Genomic DNA, 23113 nt, shown 5'->3' with positions numbered 1-23113 from the left:
TTTCACTTATCGAGCTTGCTTCCATCTACAAACGAGCGCGATTCTGCGTAGGCTGACCACAGGAGCAGTCCTCCGTAGCACCGCTCAATTGGAGCGACTAAGGCGCCACCCCTAGGCCGCGAATATCGACAGTGTGCACAGTCTAGCCTCGTTATAACGAAACGGTTTATAACGAAATAATGGATATAACGAATGAAATTCAAGGAGCCCTTTACTACGGCGTCTCTCATAGCCTGAGTAGCTTTGGGGCATTAAACCCACATAAAATATCAACTAATAAATTATTGGTAGATTTAAGCTTAGCGGCTTGGCATGATAATAAGTTAGAGCTATTTTAAAGCACTAAGCGACTAAGCTTTTCTTAGTAGCGTTTTCTGTTTACAGTAAATGCAGGTAGCTCTTTGCTGATTGGTTGCGGCCACATGACTTTTTTTATTGCTTTTCGCGACGCAGAGCTATGGTCTTGTGGTGGATGAAGTCAGTACTAATGGCCTCCGTGTCGCGCATGAAGATGCAGGTGTGAAATACGTATTAGGTCAATACAAGTATTTCGAATTCTAGAAAGTATCGATGTATTGCTTACTATATTCCGCAGTCCCAAATCATGCATCATTTCCATGAAACGCCTACAAGTGGTTTCCATGTTGAAGTCCATCACAAGCAGTAGCGGATCGGTCAGGTATATACAGCTGCAAATGAGCACAGATAAAGCGGACAACCTGGTTCATAGGTGCAAATGGCGAAAATTAAGCTCAAGCGTCCACCATGGCATCTGGAAAGCGCACACCACACATTTCTCCGGCGCTCTTCTTCGTTTCTACATGTATATAGTTGCTACGCAGCAGGAGTAACTTTTATACTTCAAGAAGTCTGTTTTCAAACGTTACTGGCGGGATTCTTTGAAACAGCCGGTGTATACCCCGCTACTGCTCAACAATACTGGCTGCAAAGGCAACAACAGCGTTTGCCTTGCAGGAAGAAACGCTATCCGGAGACAGCTTAACTACTACACAGCGTTGTCGGTCCTGAATCTGTGCGTACTGATCGTCGAAGTAAAAGAGCTACACGCGCTTTTGCTCGTTCGGGTGTTGTCGACCTTTCCAGCAAGGCCGCGATTACTGATACCGATAACGGTAGATCAAGCATGCAGAAATCGAAGCATTCGAGCAGTGACAATCGGCCGCCAGACAGCTGTGCCATCTAGCATCTAGTCTGGTGGTGTCTGGTGCTTAACAATCCGAAGCTACTCATGGCCTATGAGAGGCGCCGCGGTGGAGGGCTCACAGTTAACTTCGACCACCTATGGTTAATGAACGAGATCTAACATCGTAGGTAACATTGCGAATTTGCGTTCTATCTCCACTGAAACGTGAACGCCACGGCCGATATACCTCCTTTTCTGAATTCGAATTTCTGTTGGTTATGACTGATAGAGCACACTCATCAATGAGGTGCTGAAGCAGGCCCTTTAAAATTCGCGTTTAAAGGTGCATCGTTTCAGGCGTTTGCTGTACCTCGTCTTATGGCTGTAAAGGTAAGTTTATTTCGGCGTCGGTGACTGTATTCACTACACCCACCATCGCGTGCTGAGTTCATTAAATAATTCATTCATTCATTCATTGAAAATCGCCAACTGGTTTTGAGCAAAGGAAATCAAATCACCCAGTAACTTTCTCACATATCTCGGCAGGCACCTGAACCGCGCCGTAAGGGAACGGATAAAGGAGGGAGTGAAAGAAGAAAGGAAGAAAGAGGTGCCGTAGTGGAGGTCTCGGGAATAATTTCGACCACCTGGGGATCTATAACGTGCACTGACATGGCACAGCACACGGTCGCCTTTTGCGTTTCGCCTTCATCGAAACGCGGCCGCCGTGGTAGGTTTCGAACCCGGGTACCTTCATTCATTCATCCATTCATTTTTATTTCCATAAATATCCTCTTTTTGGGTGTTTTAAATAAGGGGTGGGGTTAACATAGGAAATAACTTTTTTTTTCATGATGCCAGGGGCAACGTGACTCTAGGAAGGCGGGTGGACAGTTGATGGTGGCTATTTCAGGTTAAAGGTAGTTCCAGTCATTCGCTGCTTGGAGGAAAAATGACTTGCAAAAAATATCGTACGGGCGCGCTGGCGTGAAACTTTCAACGGATGGCTAATGAGGTGAGATATGTGTGAAATAGATGCGCAGATCGATGGTTCCTGTCTGAGCTGGGGATAATAAAATCTGTGAAATACATACAGGCTGGAAATGCGGCGATGAAGGGAAAGACTGGGTAATTGGGACTGTAGGTTGAGAGATGAAACACTAATAGTGGATGAGTGAGAGCGAAGAATAAAACAGGTGGCACTGTTTTGCACGGCTTCTAATGAATCAAGGAGGTATGCTTGTTGTGGATTCTAAATGGCGGATGCATACTCAAGTTTGACCTGATCGAGCAAGAAACTTTACATTTGGAGTGGCGTCGCGATGATGGCGTTTAAGAAAGCCCAGTTTTTTTATTCGCAGATGAGATTTGGTTTGTTACGTGCTCCCGTCAAGGTCGATCATTGCTGATAATGATGCCTAGGTAAGTAAATGACGGGTAAGGATCTCGCTCAGATTATTTCTGCTGACGACGCTTCGAGTTAGCGCTTTCCTACTCCAGCGACCGGAGGCCCATCCATCTACAAATGACGCGGACAGGCGCTGACCTGACACACGACACTTCCCGTGACGCTTTTGGCTTCCTCTTCTCCTCCACCTAACCTTTATTTTGCGTCACATGACTGCGATACGAGCTGCTCGTTGCGCTGAAAATTTGTCCCGCTAAGCAAGTCGCGTGACTCGCGTATCCGGCGTGGACGGGATGGGAGCAAGTGCGCGATTTCGCCTGTCGTGCGAATCTCATTGAAGCGTGGTTCCCACTCTATAGGCTCTGAAACAACACCAGCACTCTGGTACGAGAAACGAACACCGCTACTCTAGTTCGAGAAACAAACACCGGTACTCTAGTACGAGACACAACACCGCTACTCTGGTACGAGAAACAATCACCGCTACTCTGGTACGAGAAACAAACACAGCTACTCTGGCACGAGAAACAAACACCGCTACACTGGTACGATAAACAAACGCCGGTACTCTGGTACGATAAACAAACGTCGGTACTCTGGTACGAGAAACAAACACCGCTACTCTAGTTAGAGAAACAAACACCGCTACTCTGGTTAGAGAAACAAACACCGGTACTCTGGTACGAGACACAACACCGCTACTCTGGTACGAGAAACAATCACCGCTACTCTGGTACGAGAAACAAACACAGCTACTCTGGCACGAGAAACAAACACCGCTACACTGGTACGATAAACAAACGTCGGTACTCTGGTACGATAAACAAACATCAGTACTCTGGAACGAGAAACAAACACCGCTACTCTGGCTAGAGAAACAAACACCGCTACTCTGGTTAGAGAAACAAACACCGCTACTCTGGCACGATAAACAAACGCCGGTACTCTGGTACGAGAAACAAACACCACTACTCTGGTTCGAGAAACAAACGCTGATACTCTAGTAGGAGAAACAAGACCGCTACTCTGGTTAGAGAAACCAACACCGCTACTCTGGCACGATAAACAAACGCCGGTACTTTGGTACGAGAAACAAACATCGGTACTCTGGTACGAGAAACAAACACAGCTACTCTGGTACGAGGAACAAACACCGCTACTCTGCTTCGAGAACAAACACAGCTACTTTGGTACGAGGAACAAACACCGCTACTCTGCTTCGAGATTATAAATACCGGTACTCTGGTACGAGAAACAAACACCGCTACTCTGGTTCGAGAAACAAACACAGCTACTCTGGTACGAGGAACAAACACCAGCGCGAAACTTGAGAAAATCTGGTCGTGCACTGCAGAGGTATCGAAACGCCTCCGAACCCCCTTTGAAATGCTTCCCTGCGCTTTTGATCAATGCTCGCAGGTACGCAGGGTTAGTGCGGACGTCGTAGCCCCGCTGCTACTCGATGGACTTGCCATTAAAGAGCCTTTGCTTGTACAGCGAGCGAGACTGCGTAAACTTTGCGGGAAAAAAACCGGAACAGGTCTGTGGTGCAGTACATCGTACACGTGTCTCCGAAGTGAACATCAACACACGAACGTCCACACACGTACTCGTGAGGAGGAAGACGCCGGCAGGGATCCGCCTTATTTGAAACCAAACAGCGACAAGGGTTGCTGGCACAGCTATGTATGCGTGTGCAGTTTACGGCGCGTTAGGGAATTTCAATTAGCCGCTTGCACTCACACGCACGCACGCACGCACGCACGCACACACACACACACACACACACACACACACACACACACACACACACACACACACACACACACACACACACACACACACACACACACACACGCACGCACGCACGCACGCACGCACGCACGCACACACACACACACACACACACACACACACACACACACACACACACACACACACACACACACACACACACACACACACACACACACACACACACACACACACACACACACACCGCAGTTGAGGCCGAATTTTCTGCTTCTCTTTACGATTACATTTTGCGTTAGAAGCTAGCCAGATTTTCTCTTTGGGACACACAGTCCCTATCTCCGCTGGGCAAAAACCGTCCGCAAATCGATCCCGGCCAACAGGGGACGCTTCTGCAGCTGCTAATAAGGAAAAGGTAATTGTATGGGAACAAATGGGCACCCGAAGAGAGAGGGGGGACATGCGGCCGGGCAGCGAAAGCAAACGTTGCAATCTAAAGGGCAGCCACGTGCCTACGCTTCTTTATTTCTTCCTCGGCGTCGGCGGACATCTCGTCTCGCTTTCGGCGCTCGCTCGCGAGAGCGCCAAGTTAGCTGCTGGCCATCGAGCGCGGGTGCGCGCTGCCCTTGGAAACGGATGCCTTCGCGCTCTCACGCGTTGCTTGTCACTTAACGCTATCGACCCTGACTTTCTCAGTTCCTTTTTCTTTCGTTTTTCATCCCTGTTTCTCTGTTTACGAGTGGTTACTTCGAAAACGGCATCTCCTCGTCGGCGAGTAGGTAAAGGAAGAAGGAAATTTTGCCGCCGCTCTAAATAAAGAAACGAAGGAAATGCGCGGATAATACAAGCGACGAAGATGAAGTAGACTGAAGCCAGGACACAACAACAACAATAAAAACAAGAGCTACGTTGTAAGGAGTACAGTGCTGTGCAAAGAGGTCAGACAGCACGGTGATCAGTAAATAGTGTCTGGGAATATAACAGATATCTATTTTTACTTATACAATTTGTCAGCTGCATCAATGATGACGAGGGGAACAAAACAACGGTTATCCTCTATATCTTCTGAATCCCCAAGAAAAGTAATGTCGCTCCACTTCTTTCAATTTAGATAAAAATACTGCGAATTCGGTAAATGAGGTCATATCAGTCTTCAAGCTTTAGTTTTGGCTAGCTGGGGACCCAACGGGATTTGTCGCTAGTTGCGCTGAAACCTGTTGTGCTCATTCTTGTTTAAGTATTGGGCAACGCGTGTATAGGCTAATGAAGAAATCTGCAACTCGCTATATGTTTGGTCGGTCGCTCCGTCGGTCTCTCACTGCCTCGGTCGCTTACACGCCGTTCACCCCTCCCTACAGCACTCACTCACACACTCACTCACTCACTCACACACTCACTCACTCACTCAAGCGGGTTCTATATCGGCCGCGGCGGTCGCATTTCGACGGAGTAATAATTCTAGAGGTCCGTGTACTGTGCGGTGTCAGTGCACGTTAAAGCACCCCAAGTGGCCGAAATTTTCTGCAGCCGTTCACTACGGCGTCCCTCACAGCCTGAGTCGCTTTGGGGCGTTAAACCCCCATGAAACGAACCCAATCACTCCCTCCCTCCCTTTGCCACTGATTCACTCACAATCACTCACCCGGTCGCTTGCTCTCTCATTCGGTCCCTCTACCCTCTTCCTCGATCCCTCCTTCACTTGCATTCATTCTATCCCTTACGCACTCCCTCCCTCCCTCACTACTCTCTTGCTCTCCCTTCCTTCCTCCTAATATACTTACTCGCTCCCTCCATCGTTCCCTCCTTCCCTTCCTCTCTCCTTCAGTCACTCGGTCGCTTACGCACCCACTTACTCGCTCCTTCCTTCCTTCCGTCCCTTTCTCTCCATCTGCCTCAGTAATTCGCATTCACTTTTCGGTCGCTTACGCTCTCACCCTCTCCCTCCCTCCTCCCTCTCTCCCTCATTCACATTCACACTCACTCGCTTGCGTCCACTCACCTCGTCGTTAATGCACTTACACCTTTCCTCCCTCTGTTCCGCCCTCTCTCTCTCATTCACTCGGTTGCTTATTCACTAACTTGCTCTTGCGAAAAAGAAAGGGTCTTCAAGTCAGTCCTCCAGTAAGCCAATGAATGAATGAGTGAATGAATGAATGAATGAATGAATTAATGAATGGTTTGGTTTATGGAGGTTTAACGTCCCAAAGAGACTCAGGCTATGAGAGACGCTGTAGTGGAGGGCTCCGGAAATTTCGACCTCCTGGGGTTCTTTGACGTGCACTGAGATCGCCCAGTACACGGACCTCTAGAATTTCGCCTCGATCGAAATTCGACCGCCGCGTCCGGGATCGAAACCGCGTCTTTCGGGCCAGCAGCCGAGCGCCATAACCACTCAGCCACCGCGGCGGCTTAAAAATGAATGAATGAAACAATGGCTACAGGCCACACTGTCCAGTACAAACGAAGCAAAAAAAAAAAAAAGATTGACATGGACTGCTTGTCGCTTTTCGCAAGACTGCTTGGTTGACTTGCTCACCGAATAATCGACGATGCGGTCAATGGCTGTACTTGAGGACATATCGCTGTTATGTGCCTGAGTCAATGTAATGTCTCCTTGAGCATTCAACGCTTACACCTTCTCCCGTGGACGAGGTGTGAAATTCCGTGACTCACTTTGGGTGAACATTTTCGCAGGATTTACATGCTTAACGTAACGCTGGACGGTTCACAGGGAGAACCACAGCGCTCCCTTCACCAATTACCCTTGTGGCTAGCCTGCGCTGATCGATGTTTTGGTGGTTCGCAGCATTGTTCAACGCCTAATACACCGTATGCGTCGAGCCATGTGACGCGTGTGTCCTTTTAGGAGCGGTAGTTTAGAGGTTCGAGCCTGCGCTCCGTATGTGGTATGGTAGGCAGATCGATGATCGAACCCCCTTTTCGATCATCGATCTGCCTGTATACCATCAAATGCTCTTCCAGTGGTTTCAAGCTCTCCTCTTTTCCCTGGCTCGGATTTATAGGGACGAAATGCTTAGGGAAATATCTCTCTGATCTTCCCTCGTGCACACCAAACGTTTCATAGCCACGGCTGCTCTTCTGCCACTCAAGTCAAGTAGGTTTGGTTTATGGGTTTATGGGGGTTTAACGTCCCTGTGGAGTTCGCTGACCTTTCCGCGAACTCGTTGATATTGTGTCCATAAGGAAGGCCGCTCCAGTGGGGTCGGAAGTCCCCAACAAAGGGGCCCGTCCCGTCCCTGCTTCCCCTTCGTGAGGTGGACGTCCTCGTTTACGCCGCGCCGTCACGGGGATGACCCGCCGGGAAAAACGCTAACCATGTACAGCTGACGACATGTGGTTGTTAAGGGGTTGACGAGGTTTCGGGGGTGCACGAGATACGGCTGAGTATTAGCCGAGCGACCAACACCCACTATTCCCGTAACGACTGTGTTCGTCTCGTGCGGTGTATTCAGTAAACACTTCAGGAATCGTTTTGTCGCGTGTGCGAAAGAGATAGGAAAGTGGTAACGGCTGGGCCGTGGGTGCCGTGAGAGAGGGTGGTCGCGTTTGTGCTGTTTGTGTATTTGATTGCAACCTCTCCTTTCCCAAATGTTTAATCAGCAGTCTTTCCCCAATCTGTGATTAGTTGGCGGAAACCTAATTTTCCTTTCCCTGACCACTGATTGGCGAGATGGGCCGTTTGTTATCTTATTGGTTGCTGTCCCCGCTAAGGGCAGAGACAGAGGGTTTAAAACCAAGCGCTCTGGGTTGAGCGGGGGCTGAATTCGTCTGATCCACGATTTAGTCATGTAAATAGTTTTCTCCTTGCTTTGTCTCTTCTAGTTTTTTTTACCTATGTTGTAAATAAATAGTTAACCTTCTCCTTTCCTTGAGTAATGTGAATGTTTGCGAGTAGAACCACCGGGTCACCAAGAAACCCCGATTTCATCATCAAGTAGTTTCCTCTCATCGCTACCGGAAGGGGAAACTCAACTGGCACAGTCGACACAGGATCGCAACTGGCGCAGTCGACACGATCGCAACTGTCCCGAAGCGACTCAGGCTATGAGAGACGCCGCACTGAAGGGCTCCGGAAATTTCGACCACCTGGGGTTCTTTAACGTGCGCTGACGTCGCACAATACACGCGGCTCTAGAATTTATCCTCCATCGAAATTCGACCGCCGCGGCCGGGATCGAACCCGCATCTTTCGGGCAAGCAGCCGTGCGCCATAAACACTCAGCCAGAAGTGAAATAGTCACCATCAATATCACCATTAGCCTTTTGCTACGCTCAGGGCGCGCCCAGTGCTCTGCCAGTAGCTCGCTCATTGTCGAAGCATTGCCAGCGTCTGATGATGATGATGATGATGATGATGATGACGTGGTCATGCCCTTTGAAACGGGTGAGCAGTACGTGTGCACGCGCTCAGACCATGCACAAAATAAACTAAAAGAGAGAAAAAAAGGGGTAGGGGGTTATAAAATTTCAACACAGAGAATATAGGGAAAGGGGGAAGGGGGTAGCTTGACTAACTCCTATTGTTTACTACTGCCGGTGCATCATTGCCCACCGCTCTTTGTTGGCAATGATGCACCGAATTAATGTTTATATCTAATTCCTTGATCGCATGAAAACAAACCAAATGTCATTCCCGACAGTGCCGACCTGCGGGTTCAAATAGCCTGGGCCCATTAGGATTGCATTCTCTTGAAGTGGCAGGTTGCGACTAGGGTAGAACCTTCTTTAGGCAGGCGCGCCCTTCATAGAACCCACCCAGCTGAACACGTGACCACAGCCCGCACGTGTAAACGTTGTAATTGGCGACGAGGTGAAGGAAGCCAGAAATTTTTGCTTGCGAGATACTAATGCGCCGACGCCGTCTAGATCCATAAAAAAACCGTGTAGAGATACCGCTGTTTGTGCGGAACACCCTACAGCTTATGATCTTGTGGTGCAGCCTTTTCAGAAAAACACTACAGCGAATGCTTACTACATTCGAATCAGTGCGCAAGCCACAATTTTTGCTGCGTATATAGAAGGCGACAATGAGCGGGCAGTGCGGCGCCATGAAGCGCTCGCGCTAGCCGAACAGACAACGCAAACGGACAGCAGACGAATTCGCTCGGGAACGTTAGTGCCTACGCACTGATACCTTTATCCACAATCTCTTTCCAAGTAAGCAAAGGCAATTGACTAACTGCAACATTCTTCCCACGTACGCAAAGACAGCAAGCAAAGCAAAATGGTAACATCTGTCGAGAGCGAGTTTTCAGTGAGCTAGCAACAAAGTCAAGTGACGTCTAACTATGCGAGAATATTCGCAGCATAACAAGCAGATGAGCCTGCCGCGGCAACTGATATTGTGTCCTCGCTGCTGTCATGAAGGTGACAGGTTCTAAGCACGTCTCCACTGTGGTCTCTTTAGAAGGCTTTTCTTTGGTCTGAGCGATGGGCCCGTTGCCGTGCCAAAATAAAAAAAAAACAGAGTGAGGCAGATATCAATCACGGACTTGCCTTTGTTGGCGACATTTCTCCGCCTCCCATAAGAACAGCACAAGTCGCGTTCCTGTCGACGGGGCACAAATAACACGCGCATAATGACGTACGCATATATCTGTTTCTCGGAAAGTCGTGACTCATGAATGTAATGCCAAGAGCAAAAGCTCTGAGGTTAGGCACTTAACTTTTCTGGGATTCTCACTTTCCCTCTCCCCTGTATGCAACCAAACCAAATCTCGAACACGCTGGGCAAATGATCAAATTTTATTTTGTTGTTGAAAGAGTGTGGTGTATAAACAGCAGCGCGTGTGAGGAATAAAATGACGTCATTTTTCTGCGCGCCGATCTTGGAAAGAAATGCATGCGTGATTTCGATCCGTCAAATAGGCATGGCGGTCTTCTGGGTTTGGAAAAAGATTCCTGGAATTGAGAGAAACTCTCCGATGCTAAAATTCCTTCGCGTGACGTTTTTGCGAGGCGGAAGTGGCACATACAAAGAAAAAACGCGATTTGTCTTCGAGGAAGACTGAATTCATTGACTGTGCACTTATTGAAACGGATTTTGGGAAAGTGAATTGCAGAACGGACATTTCCAGAATAACTTCCTTCTAGGAAAGCACAATCTGTCCGCAACCCAACGGTTGAAACCCTCCAAGTGGAGTGATGTGTGTTATGTCAAAACTGTTCTTCTTGTGTTGTTATCTGAGCAGTTGATAATGCAACCTTCAGTTCGGTGTGCTCATGTATATGCAATAGTCGATTTGTAAAACAACTAAAGACCCGTATTGAACGGAAAGCGAGGAAAATTACGCCGGGATTTCTCAATAAAATCCAATAATTAAACCTTTCGTGACTCGCTATAAGTTTACTTGCCAGCAAAATACATTTATAATGTGTATAAATTTGCAATTAACGCTGAAATATTTAAGCCCCCGTTCTCGTCACGGGTAATGATGCCGAGAGTCGCGGGTGGCTCTTGTCTCATTTTCCTCACCTAATTTTTCTTTTCGTGTTTCTTTAGCAATTAAAATTGCGCACAAGGTTGCAAAATAACGGCTTCACTGACATTCAACCACATATACCTCCATTTCCTTTGGTACTCAAAATAAGTTCTTTGATTTGTGGCTTGGTTATGAAAAGAGGCAGTGGTGCTGGTACCTGCAGTTCATTTTCAATTTCAATTCAATTCCATTTATTTTCCAGAAAATTCTGGCGGCTGCCTGGACTAAAAGCTGTAGGTATACAGCTTGACGAGGCCCAGGCAGCCGTTACAAGGCATAGAAGCAGACTTTGTTGAGAACATTTACATACACACACACAAAAAAAACGAACACATAGTCAGGTTACAGTTTTCACAAAAAACAGGACAGCCAGAAAGCACAAAATCATCAATAAATTACAATAGGGAAATACAGAAAACATATTTACATAAGACACAAGGGAGCAGCTGTACTTGGGCGCGAATTATACGTCAGGAATTATTTTTGAAGAAATAATTCACGCAATGCTTTCTTAGTAGGGTTATTTATGTCTTTATATCTATTTAAAATTACTGGAAGATTGTGCTGTAGTGCTTGGAACTTATAGTCAGTGCGAAAATGGGGAACTAACCAAGTGTCTGTGTTGCGAGTATTTCTCCTGCTGTCTAGCTTTTGAAAGCTATGTTTTCAATTCAGGTAGACTATTTGTATACTGATAGTGATCAGGTATCAATCTGCACCAACTTCCATTCTTTCGTGGTATCTCCTAAATGCCAGAGTCCCTCCAATCAACAATGAGCGCCACAGCGCTCCTTTGCGTACAGAAGTGACGGGGAAAGAAGGAATAATGCTACAAGGTTGGGAGTTTTGAGAGGCACTTGAAGACCTAGCGAAAGGGCACGTCTCCAGACTTCCAGGGGCAATCCTTGTTTCTTCGGTTTGTGTGAAGCAATCTACTCCCGTGACCTTTCTATTAGCAATCTATTCATTGCGAACACGAAACACGGTACACTTTACGGATCTGAAAACACCTGAAGTACAGCTGACATCTGACATCTGACCACCTGGAGTTCTTTAACGTACACTGACAACGCAGAGTACACGGGCCGGCCTCTAGAATTTCGCTTCCATCGAAATTCGACCTCCGTGGACGGGATCGAACCCGCGTCCTTCGGGTCAGTAGCCGAACGCTATAACCACTGAGCCACCGCGGCGGCTTCATTCGCCAAATTCGTCAGTTAGATGCGCCGCTTGTGTTTGCAGCGATCTTTCTGCATCCGCCCTGTCTGCTTGCCACGGCCGTTACAGTATCCCTTGGCTTGACAACTTTACGCAATTCTTTTCACTGTTTTCGGATAACGAGAGCTACTAGTTAATTTATTTAATGTCACTTACAATTTTTCCGTCTGCCTTCATGGTATTGTTTCGTATTTCCAAACGCACTAAATTCTTTAACGAAGCAGTTTTTTTTTAATTCCCTCGTTCTCAAAGTGACAATAAAACAGCGCGATTAGCGACGGCGTCCAACAGTGATTGATAAGTGGTGCAAGGAAGACGACGTTGTTCGATTGCTGCAGTTCTCTAGGCTTATTCGAAGCGCATCAAAGTGAAGTGTGCGGCGGGGCATTTGGGTAGGCATATCCGAACCTATGGAGCCTACATAGTTGACAGGCGCACTAAAATAAAAAAAAAGTTAGAGGACGCTTAAGCTTCGCCTTTAAGAGTGCAATGCGACAGCGTGCTGCAGCGCTGCCAGGGAGTCCGCGGAACGCCATCGCCCCTTCGGCACGCCGCCTTGCCCGTTGGAAACACCTTTGAATGTATATTTAGTTTTTTTAATTGTTTAATTGAAGTTTTTGATCAATTACACACTGTATATTTTCTTAAATACCATCATCAGGCATTGGATTTTTCATTCTGAGCATTTTGACACCTTTGAATCCCCCTTTTTCCATTTTTTTTCATTTCTTTAATTAAGCAATCAGTTACAATGATAGCATTAACTCGTCATCGCCTATCGCACACCAATCAATCATAAATCACTAGAACCACAAATTACCATGATTCGATTTTTTTTTACGCAGCCCCCGATTATTTCCGACACGCCGCGGTGGCTCAGTGGTTGTTAGGGCGCTCGACTACTGATCCGGAGTTCCCGGGTTCGAACCCGACCGCGGCGGCTGCGTTTTTATGGAGGAAAAACGCTGAGGCGCTTGTGTGCTGTGCGATGTCAGTGCACGTTAAAGATCCCCAGGTGGTCTAAATTATTCCGGAGCCCTCCACTACGGCACCTATTTCTTCCTTTCTTCTTTCACTCCCTGCTTTATCCCTTCCCTTACGGCGCGGTTCAGGTGTCCAACGATATATGAGACAGATACTGCGCCATTTCCTTTCCCCCCCAAAACCAAATATTATTATTATTACGCCGACGGATAGCTAGCTGTATATGCTATCGCGTAAAATGCTGCCTGCACCATAGCAGCCGGAGAGGTCGAAATGTGAGCGTTCACTGTCGTCATCAAGACCAATCACGTGATTATCATGGTTATTTTCGTCTTTCTCTCTGCGACAGTAAAGAATACTATTTCCTCTTGAACACGCAAAATATGTCGTGCACCCGAAGTACTTGCCCGCAGAAGCTGCCATGGCGTGAGCTATGGGGAATAGTACAGTATATGAATCTCTGTGAAGTTGGCTTTGAGCGCACATGTAGCTGTTTATTTTCTTTTCTTTTGAATTCGCAGTCTCAGAGAGAGCAGTCCGTTTTATATGCAGGTGATTCAACTTACAAGACACGGCTCATGTTTCCTCGGAACGACAGTGAAGTGTGAATTTGCGCAGGGCGCCATCTTTGATCGGTACTAGCAGTGTGCCAGCAGTAATGAATACTATTTCCTGGTCCGTTGAAATAATAATTAATAATAATTGGTTTTTTGGGGAAAGGAAATGGCGCAGTATCTGTCTCATATATCGTTGGACACCTGAACCGCGCTGTAAGGGAAGGGATAAGGAGGGAGTGAAAGAGAAAAGGAAGAAGGAGGTGCCGTAGTGGAGGGCTCCGGAATAATTTCGACCACCTGGGGATCTTTAACGTGCACTGACATCGCACAGCACACGGGCGCCTTAGCGTTTTTCCTCCATAAAAATGCAGCCGCCGCGGTCGGGTTCGAAACCGAGAACTCCGGATCAGTTCCCGGGTTCGAACCCGACCGCGGCGGCTGCATTTTTATGGAGGAAAAACGCTAAGGCGCCCGTGTGCAGATTCTAAATTTCGCACAAGGCAGTACTAGAGCATGGATATTAAAAGTGGAGTGATTAATTTACGGATGCGCATCTCCTACCGGCAGTACGGCTTGTGTGACCATTTTGTGAAAGGACAAATACGGTCCCAGCAAGCTTAATTAGCATGCGCGCAGTTCTCAGCCCTCCTGTGGTGGATGAGCTACCATGCTGGTGCCTCCTTCAGCTTGCAGCGCTGGATTTAGAACTTATTTGATTCGAAGTACGAAACACCACATAGTCCCGCCCGCATCACGTTTAGAGAGAATTCCACGCGCTTCGGCGTTGGCTGCGGTTACAGCGCCTCACTTCCATGGCCATCGCAAGGTGCACGACATGTTCAGGGGGCTGGCGTAAATTTACGCCTGAAAGCAACAATGCGACCGCTTTATTTTTAATATACGTGACGTCATTATCGCGAAGGCAAGATAACCTCCGGTCCTTAAGGGTAACGGAGTGGATTCCAAGAGAAGGCAAGCGCAGCAGGGGGCGGCAGAAGGTTAGGTGGGCGGATGAGATTAGGAAGTTTGCAGGCATAGGGTGGGCGCATCTGGCATAGGAAAGGGGTTAATTGGAGAGACATGGGAGAGGCCTTTGCCCTGCAGTGGTCGTAGTCAGGCTCATGATGATGACGATGAGGACGTAGTAATCACTTCGTTATACTCCTGTGTATCATCTCCAGTCTTGTCCGTATCGCACCATCTACCGCCAGCCTGTCACAGCAAACAAGCCATTCACACCCCTCCCTCCACTTGAGCTACTGCCACTCACAATATTTTCTTTCCTTTCTTATAGGTGTCCACCCGGAATAGTCAGTATGTATTTTTTTATTTATCACATATTGCGGACAAAATAGTGTCCAAGCAGGAGCGGCAGAATACACACAATATAGTACAAAAACTGCGATCTTGAAAACAAAGCAAAAGCAGATACCAAAAAGCAGTACAATGAGCGGGATTAAGTACAATGCAGGACAAAGACGTATCTTTCAGCTCTTCAACTGCTTTTGTTCTGATAAAATTTCATCAAGGAAGAAAGCAATGCTCCAATAAAACTACGGCGTGATGAGAAACAACAAAGTCAAGGAATACGAAATGCAGAAAGGGGGACGAAATCGACAAGGTTAAACGCCACGCGGTCAAGCTCAGCCTCAGTCTACCTCAGCTTTGCGACGAAAGGTGAGGCAGACGAGACATCGGCGAGAGGAGAGGACAGATGTGAGTCCGAGGCAGTTCGTTAGTGTTCGACTCTTACTTTCAATGCCTGCCACTCAAGCTTGTGCCGTTTAAGGAAAAGCGGGAAAGAGCCCAAAGAAGAAGCTATGAAGGCTTCTAACACTCGCGAAAACGTCAATTACACAACAAGTTGAGCGACTGCCTCACTGTCGCCCATGTACCTCTAACATAAGGGCGCAACTAATCATTAGCATCCACCCAAGCGCAGCCTTATGACCCCGAAGTACAGCTTTCCTTTCTAGCTGCATAAAGGCGCTTGGGTAGATATGCTAACCAGCAATCACCCCCTCGTTTGAGGTCTACTCCACAGAGGGGAATTCCCCTGAATATATTGCACCATGCCCGCTTAGTGCGGCGGTGCTTTCCGCCCAGAGAGAGGGAGAGATAGAGAAGGTAAAGTTTAATGAAATGAAAGGCGGAGAGGATCCACACCCGCCTTCCGTCAAGGTACTCTTGCAACGCTGAGCACTCATTTCTGCACCCTCCGGCGAAGTTCGTTCTAGAGAATTGCTGCTTACCCCTGTCGCACATAGATCAGAAGATGTTATAGTATGGTATGGTATGGTATGGTATGGTATGGTATCGTATGGTATGGTATGGTAATATGGTATGGTGTGTGTGGTGTGGTGTCGTCAGTGGTGGTGTGGTATGGTGTTGTGTCGTGCTCTGTGGTGTGGTGTAGAGATGTGGGTTACGGTCTGCCGTGGTGTGCTCTAGTGAGGTAAGGCATGGTATGGCATGGCATGGCATGGTATGGTATGGTATGGCGTGGTGCGAGGCTTTGTTATGCGGCGTGTGTGGTGTGATGTGGTGTCTGTTTCATGCTGTTGCGTAGTATGGTATGGTACAGTATGCTATGGTATGGTATGGTACGTCGCGGTAGGGTGCGGTGCGGTGTGCTGTGGTGTGCTTTTGATGTGTGGTGTGGTAAGGCGAGGTATCGCGTGTTGTTGTGTGTTGCGGTGTAATGTGGTGTCGTGTGTTATGGTGGTAAGGTATGGTAGGCGGATTTAAAGTCCTGAAACAGCACGCATGCTGTGAAAGACGCCGTAGTGGAGGGCTCTTGATTTATCTAAATTCCGTATAAAGAATTAAGAGGAAATGAAATTCCGACCACTTGCTAGGATTCCTTAACCTACGCTTACATCGCACAGCACCCAGGAGCATTTGCACTTTGCTTCCTTCGAAATTCGGCCGACACTGCTGGAATCAGACCATGCCACCTTCCTCTGAGCAGCCGAACTCCATTGTTGATGATGATGGTGACTTTTTATGGCGCAAGGGCATCTGGGGCCAAAGAGCGCAATGACACAAGGTGTTTTCATCTTGTCAAAGTGGGGTCAAAGACCCATTTCCTAAGCATTACACCCTAAAGAAAACGAATACCAGGCCAGGTGTAGACTTGCACCCACTGTATCACCAGCGGGTGCCCAGCGGCACTGGGGATCGAACCACACACCTCCCGCGTGCGAGGCGGATGTTCCAATCACTGCAGTGATTAGAACATCCAGCAGGAGGCGGCAGAAGGTTAGGTGGGCGGATGAGTTGGCAGGCATAGGGTGGGCGCAGCTGGGAAAGGACAGGGTTAATTGGAGAAGATTGGGAGAGGCATTTTGCCCTGCAGTGGGTGTAGTCAGGATGATTTATTATTATTATTATTATTATTATTATTATTATTATTATTATTATTATTATTATTATTATTATTATTATTATTATTATTATTTTTATTATTATTATTATTTGAACATCCGTCTCGTAGCCGCATCCCTTGAATTTGCAGCTTTCAATCTCAGCCAGATGCATCCGCTCCTGCGGAAACAAATGCTAGCTTTTTCTTGCACAACCACGTTGGCTGTACACAGAGGTTTCTGCAAGAACGACCCGATTCCTGGAATGCACGTGATTAGAACACATTGCTTTTTTGCTCCGACTAGCGAATGTAATTGAGCAGCTGCGTTTTTCATTTCCGGAGTTTATTTTTGTTTAATTGCACATTGGCGTTAATGAAGGTTCAACAGCTTTTACTTGCTGACGTAGGCGCTGTTGGCGGGAGCAAGGAAGGCCACATTTCATGCACTAGGCAGGGTTTTAAACAATTAATATTTTTTTGTACAGAAGTTTTTTTTTTGCTTATAAAAAAAACTATCGCTAATTGAGAATTTCTCTTCAGCGGGCGTACCCATCGTGCCAATTGACTCCTAAAATGTCATGGAAACTAAATGTCGTGTTAACTGCTCAGACACTGAGGTTGCGAGATGCTTAAAAAACTTTTTTTTCAATACGTCCATAATTAACCTACATAATTAACCTACACACTGTTACTGAGTACACACATACTCATCATCATCAGCCTGACTACACCCACTGCAGGGCAGAGGCCTCTCCCATGTCTCTCCAATTAACCCTGTCCTTTGCCAGCTGCGCCCACCCTATGCCTGCAAACTTCTTAATCTCATCCGCCCACCTAACCTTCTGCCGCCCCCTGCTAGGCTTGCCTTCTCTTGGAATCCACTGCGTTGCCCTTAAGGACCAGCGGTTATGTTGCCTTCGCATTACATGCCCTGCCCAAGCCCATTCCTTCCTCTTGATTTCGACTAGGATGTCATTAACACGCGTTTGTTCCCTCACCCACTCTGCCCGCTTCTGGTCTCTTGACGTTACACCTATCATTTTCCTCTCCATGGCTCACTGTGTTGTCCTTAACTTCAGCCGAACCCCTTTTCGTGAGCCTCCACGTTTCTGCCCCGTAGGTGAGTACCGGTAAGATGAAGCTGTTGTATGCTTTTCTCTTGGGGGATATTGGTAAACTGCCATTCATGATCTGAGAATCCGCCTATATGTGAGAAGTGAGGATACACCTATATGGGATTAAAAAAGGAGTAAGCTGTCCTCTAATATACTCCCCTTTATAAAAGGGAGTGCGCTAGAGGGCAGCTTACTCCCTTATTACTCTTTCTGCTCGCAAGCTTCGCATGTACCCAAACTGCCGGCTCGCTACGAAAATATTATCGGGTGGCTCTATCTCAGATTCTTATTGTTCGCTACTTGCAATGCACATACATATTCCTTCAGGTCGAGTCATGCAGTTTATTTACGTTGACCTTTTAGTTGAGCGTCGTACTCGGTTATGATTGTCAACAAATGCCCGCCTCGCGTGGGGTAAGGGTATAGAGAAAAAAAATGATCCGACGGAGTTTAATTTTCTTTTTCGTGACATTTATTTATCACCGATTTAAGAAGTGCTCCGTTGCAGCGAGGCGTTCCAGGAAGCAGCTGAAGAATCAATCATAGCTCGCACAATAACGCGGGGACAAAAAAGGGAGTTCGAAAAAAATCGGTTTAAGACTATTGGCTCTGTGTAAAAGTATATATGGTAATTTCTTGCGACTGGTTCGCATAGCAGTTTTGCTTGGGATATCGACTCTTTCCCGTGACTGTACCCACCAAACACGTTATTCAGACTTGCGTCGAGTTTCCACTGATTGTTTTGGACAGGAGGGGTTAGTCCTGCCGGCGCCTGGCCGTTGTACCCCAGCCCGTTTTTACCCCTGCCTGCTCAGGGCGTTGAGTATAGTTACGTATAGCAAAGTATAGTATAGTATAGTTGAGTATAGTTACGGCTGCCCTTCTGCGTCCGGTAGCAACGCAGACATTCGGGGTGGGTGAGCCGGAGTCCACACTGAAGGTGTTGCGATCTCAAAGTGAGTCGACAGCGTACTGTCCGCGTCACCCTTGTGTACAGCGCTCGAGCAGTGCGTGCTTGGTAGCAAAAAATAAAATTAGACAGCAGCTCCTGACCTCTGGAAAAAGTGCTCGTGTCTGCTTTGCTTGCGGGTCTGTCTGTCACTACTTCCGCGCAAGTGTTGCCGCTGGACCCAAGAGACTGCGACAAGATCTGAATTTGGTTGCAGGGAAGTGCACCGCCCGAGCGCTCTACACAAGTCTCACGAGGACTTTACTGTCCGCGGCCTTGTGAGCGGGCTCCTGCCCATGATGCCCACCCGTTGACAGATGCGGTGACAGTTCTGTAGGGGTCTAGCCTTAAGAAAATTCTTTATAGAGTCTATAGACTGTCCATAGACTTCTGTCTAGAAAGTCTGTAGCCTGTCTGTAGAAAACACCCTAGAGAACAATCTATAGGCAATACAAATCCTATAGACAGTCTGTAGACAATCATAGAGTTATGTACATACACTTTTAGTAGACTTTTGCATATAGACAGTCTATTGACTATGAATAGGCAAGAAAAAATATCTACAGGAAGGCAATAGAGCCGATAAGAAGTCTATAGACTGTCGATAGACAATTTTTGTAACGGTAAGCTGGACACGTTGAATCCGGCTTCGAAAGGCGGTAAAATTTCCAAAGTCTAAATCGAATGTGCCACGCGATCTCCCTCTCGATGCGAAGCTGTACCACCCAGCCGCAGCACTTGGTTTTCTATTCCGAAGAACTCGGTGACCCGCGAGGGCTTGCGGATGAGACGAATCAAGCCTGTGTTTTGTAGAACTCGCCTTTGGCTGGAATTTGTGGAAAGGATCTGAGCTATTAGATCTCAGTTATTAAAGGGACGCTGAAACAAGCACAAGTTGGCCTTCCTTTATCAATAGGGTACCGGGTTCTGTTCATAAAGACACTACACTCACCGACAACGGAGATTTCATAAACTAAAACAAAAACAGAAAGAAAACGAAATACAGGTGTCGCAATCCGTGGCCGATTATGCAAGCAAAATTCGTGCGTTAACACAGTTTTTCGCGGAGGCTATGCTAAATCGTTATTCACTTCAAAACGATGGCAACCCATCCTGTTATAGAGGGCGTCACGAATTTTAATCGTAGGCGGGAGGATTTTTAAATCAGATTTTCTCGCCGATAAAGTTCGTGTTTTGCTGTCGGACAAACGTCAACATATTTATGCATTTATTTATTTATTTAATGTACCCTCAGAGCTGGAAGGCATTACAGAGGGAGTTTTGAGACAAAAAATTCAGCATAAACAGCAACAACAAGGAGGAGAAAAACCAAATTAAACCAGGTTTAGGGTTCGGCGCGCTGTCGCATCTTTTTGTACATGTGTTTGCGAATATTCTGCGAGAGGGCAGTGACCTAGGCTGCGCGTCCGGTTTTTATTTTGTTTTTCTTTGGTGCACGCCGTTAGAAGGGAACTCATGCCTTTTTGGTTAGTCTCCCCATTCGTCCTTGCGGTTTCCTTCGCCGCTCCGGACGGAGGGGCTATCTGCCGGCCTTGACCTTGGACCCCTGTCCCCTTGGCGAAGGATTGCGAGACCACCTAGGGAGGAACTCGGGGGTAAGGGAAAACGCTGACATCAGTTCTGAGCTTTCCTATTCGTCAAAACTGATGAGCCGCAGTTAGCAGTTAATTTTTACGTGTGGAAAGGGGCGCGGGCATCTTCGGGGTGTACCCGCGAAGGGAGCCGCGCCCGTGTGGCTTTGGTCTCTAGCTGCTCCTAGCTGGCAGGCGCTCGGTCTGGCCGAGTGCGCAGGGAGTGACCGTTGAGAGCTGGTGCAAGGCGCGCCAGTTTGACTGTTGGGACGCGGTGTCCCTCGCCTCTGTGCAGGCGGTCGGCTAAATCGGCCGCGGATAGTTGCGGCCGTATACTGACGTTTGTTTGTAACGATCTGTAAAAAGCCTGTATAAAAGTTCGTTTCTCACTAAATCGCTTCGCCTGCAAGTCATATCATCGAGAAGCCTTCAAGCGGTGCATCCAGTTTCTGGAAATCACCGGAACAACACCACCGGCAAACCTTTACTGGCGCAGTCGACAGTACTGGTGCTCTGCAGCGGCCCCGAGGAACGGACGAAGACATCCACGGAGAGAACGACGAAGTTCGGCCTCCAAGGCGAGATACCGAAAGGACGACAGGCTACGGGGGTACGAAGGTGCGAACCGCATCGGGCGTGAAGACAAGGCCTTCAACAGACAGAGTGGTATTCCTGAGCAACGGCGGCAGTCGGAAGATTCGAGCCGACACGGCTTTCTGCGGAGCGGACACGGGCGCTATGGGAAACCAGCGGAGGGCGACACCTTGGTGAAAGGCCCCGCCGCTGCGGCTGATCATCGCGACAAGTGAGCGCCGTTGCGGAGGAAGTAAGCGAGCTCCTGGTGACGGGCTTCGGAGGCTGTTGGGGCGAAGAGAGGCGACATCCAGGTGCGAAGCCTCTGGAGCTGTTGGAGTCGAAGAGGGGACGCCAGCTGAGGAGTGTGTTGGACGAAGACCGGTGCAAATCTGCGGAGCAACGAGGAGCCAATAAGAGGCCTCCGAGGAAGAGAGTGCTGCAGCCGTGGGAAAGGACGAGGCGGCATCTGATGGAGAGATTGCCGTACGGCAGATCAGCTGGTGTGGACAGTGTCTGCGTCCTTTACCGTGAACAGAGCACGGAAACACGTCAAAAGTTTGCGACGCACGCCAAATCACGGCACGATCTTGGCGTGCCTTTGCCTATGCAGCCCGAGGGACTGGCCCGGCAAACGTTTACTCCAGGAATAGATAATAAGTGCAAACACTGGAAGGCAATGACATTAGAAATACAGTGGGAATACATTAGCACAGCGTGTAAACAGTGAAAGACAAACTTAATACAGTAATAAACAAACACCTACTGAGAGAGAGAAACATAGTGACTTTCATCGAAATGTTATAGTATCAGAAATATCTTCGATGTTGTGGGGAAGGTGATTCAAGCTGACACAGGTTCGGGGTATCACTGAGTCATGATAACATCCAGAATAAGCCCGTGCCATCCAGAATATCTAGGATAATCGAGAAAATCAGTTTTTACTGAGGACAATAACAGCAAGGAGTTATTTCCACTGTCCCCTTACAAGTGTCAGCGATGTACAGGAAGATTGGTAAGGGCCGAAATATGCTTTCTTGTGGTAGGCAATATGGCAGCGGAAGACAGAACGAATTAATTGTTTACGACTGCTTAAGTATTCAGCAACTGAACATATTAGTGTTTCCTGGAAGCCAGCTTTTTCGCACTTAGCGATGACGTCGTCATTAGACCCGGGTCCTAAAATTAATAGCATAATCATTCTGCGCTTGTTATAGAGATTCAAATGAGTAAATTATCGTGATAAATTGATTTACTGTGGCGCGACCTTTTCTAAAGTCGTGCTGTAGCTTGTCAGATACGAATGCTCGCTTAGAAATACACAAATATTTCTTAGCAGCATGCCTGCCATAAGATTACCGTATTAAACAAAAAAAAAACGACAATCACCCTGAATTAAGCGGTCAGCTCTTATAGTGTAGCAACAGCTTGATTTGCTTTCAAAGGGAGTTCTTCATTCAATTAGGGGACGAAGGCATAATTACGAGAAATTAACAACTGTCTTCTTATAACGACGTGCAAAGCCACTATGAAGGCTCAGGGCCCTGAGATTTATATTCTTGTTCAAGAAATTAAAACTACTTCTGGTGAAAAATGTTTCTTGATTTAGGTGCATGAAAGCTGGAGGCATAAGGGCGAGCCATTAGATCAGGATCCCGTTCAGCGAAAATGTGTGCATATATATATATATATATATATATATATATATATATATATATATATATATATATATATATATATATATATATATATATATATATATATATATATATATATATATATATATAATGTTTGTTTTAAAGGTTTATTATGCCAACAGTTTCCGGAATAATATTCCCTTCGTCAGGGTGACACACACACACACACACACACGCACACGCACACACACACACACACACACACACACACACACACACACACACACACACACACACACACACACACACACACA

The 23113-nt window shown here is 47.3% G+C and overlaps 1 protein-coding gene across 1 annotated transcript in view; it reads right to left on the bottom strand.

The window, feature by feature from the left end:
* FoxP (forkhead box transcription factor P) overlaps positions 1-23113 on the bottom strand; it is a 548205-nt gene that overhangs the window by 222977 nt on the left and 302115 nt on the right.

This window comes from Amblyomma americanum, chromosome 10 (assembly GCF_052857255.1).
Source record: "Amblyomma americanum isolate KBUSLIRL-KWMA chromosome 10, ASM5285725v1, whole genome shotgun sequence".
NCBI classification, from domain to species: Eukaryota; Metazoa; Arthropoda; class Arachnida; order Ixodida; family Ixodidae; genus Amblyomma; species Amblyomma americanum.
This window is presented reverse-complemented; position numbering and strand designations above follow the sequence as displayed.